The sequence below is a fragment of the Octopus bimaculoides genome, chromosome 22, assembly GCF_001194135.2.
Source record: "Octopus bimaculoides isolate UCB-OBI-ISO-001 chromosome 22, ASM119413v2, whole genome shotgun sequence".
In the NCBI taxonomy this organism is placed as follows: domain Eukaryota; kingdom Metazoa; phylum Mollusca; class Cephalopoda; order Octopoda; family Octopodidae; genus Octopus; species Octopus bimaculoides.
Genome location: NC_069002.1, coordinates 13,467,348 through 13,469,433, shown reverse-complemented (window position 1 = coordinate 13,469,433; position 2,086 = coordinate 13,467,348). Strand labels below are relative to the sequence as shown.

The following is a 2,086-nucleotide window of genomic DNA, read 5'->3' as shown; positions in this document are numbered from 1 at the left end:
ACACACACACACACACACACACACACACACGCACACACACACACACACACACACACACACACACGCACACACACACGCACACACACACGCACACATACGAAACAATAACTGAGAATACAGGAACTGGTACATCTTCAAATTTTTCTTTTAATTTTAACAGCTAAATTATACAGCTTAATTAGTTAAAACAACTAATATGTATTTCTGCTGCATATGCAGCCTATAATATTCTGTTGTGCACCTTCATTTAGCAAACTAAATTTATTTATGCATGGCAAGCAAGCTTATTTCTTTGTTCTACTATAGTTGTAGATACAGAAGGCAAGTGATGTTGAAATCTGATATGGGTATAAAATTTACTTTGTAATCTGACCTATAGTAACCTTAGTTTCAGGGTGAAACTGAGAGTTTTATACACTAAATTAGGTTAAGTATATCTTAGTGTTCTCATATAACTTCATCTATGTATTAAAAGAGATTGAATAAAAAATAGATTAAATTTAATTAAATTAATTGAAGGAATTCTGTCATATACTTAAGAAGTCACTTGTTAATTGAGTTGTAGATTATATAAAAGCTAGTGTGTCCTATATGTGTTGCTATGATTTATAAAAGACATATTTTAAGCTTGTGATAATATCAATAACTAATTGAAAGTTAAACTAGGTATTTTCCCAACATTTACTCCTTAAATTCAGACACCTTCCCTTTCCGTAGTGGATATTATCCTATCCAACACCTGCATGGAAGCATTTAACTGTTTTCCCATACAGGTACAGATGTCTCAAGGCCTGTTCCAGTCTACTGTTAAGCAATTGGTGTTTTGATGTAAAACTCTGGTAAATTTCCTCTATGCACAAGTTATATCTTTTTGTCCTGTTATATAAGGTACAGTTGTGTTAATTTTTTCCTCAGAGCTCTTACAGTACTTGCCATGACAATTTATCCCTATATACTCATCATGTGTGTGTATCTGTATATATATATTTAACGTAAATTGAAAACAGAACACAAAGTATATCATGGTACACGTGTCTCAAGCTTTATACACAAACTGTCATTATATCAGTATATATTGTTGATATAAAGGATGGTTTAAAGCTATCTTCAGCCGCAAACATTTTCAGTCCCAACATTACATCACAAAGAAAAAAGTAAAAGAGAGAGAAAAAGGAAAAGTCCACTTAGTATTATCCATTATAATGGGTTTATCCTTTAAACTGTTATATCTGCATAAATGTTTGTTGGATTTCAGAAATCTGCCCATACTGTACCACAATTCAGCATAGAGTGAATGATAAATAGATTGGATTGTATTTAACTAGCGTATATATATATATTCTCATCCAAAATGGGGATGAGCAACAATACTCCTATGTGGCACACTTGAACAATTGTGATGATCTCTTCACATGAAACCATTGGTTGCCTTGTTAACCTACAAATAAAATGTGTGTGTATGTATATGTATAGAATGGTTGAAATAGTGAAAGTTGTATCACTGAAGATGTGTTGTGGCTTAGTTCCATTTCCAAGGTTTGGAATCATTTTACACTTTTTTTTTTGTAACAAACTTTCTTAATTTTTAAGATGTTTTATTGATAAAATAAAGATTAATCATAACCTTTAACTTCATCATTTATTTTATTTTAGAATTATTGTTGAGCCACACCTGGCCAAGTACATTAAGTGTTACTCTACAAGCCAATGGGATGCCAGTTCAATTTTCATCATAATTCTCCAATCCATTAATTGCTTATAGGGACACTGTATTTCATTATACTACCATAATATACTACCAAGTATATTAAAGGCTTATGTCAATACTGTGTCCCACCTGTGTTAACAGTGCAATTAAATCACTTTTGAAAGTTATTTCTAGAGATTTTCTATAGAAATTAGAGCCAGCGCTTAGGTGTAATTTGGGCGATCATTCGATAGTAGTGCGCTAATTGCCAACCAGTAGTCAGCTTTCCCTGCTGATTGTCAACCAGTAGTCAGCTGGTCAACATGTCTTTGTTTACATCAATTCCGCAATTTCTATAAAGAAAGAGGGAAAGGGCATTAGTCAGCAGGTAGCAGACAG

The 2,086-nt window shown here is 32.8% G+C and overlaps 1 protein-coding gene across 5 annotated transcripts in view; it reads left to right on the top strand.

The window, feature by feature from the left end:
- LOC106872786 (serine--tRNA synthetase-like protein Slimp) overlaps positions 1–2,086 on the top strand; it is a 105,631-nt gene that overhangs the window by 62,210 nt on the left and 41,335 nt on the right. The window lies entirely within an intron of this gene.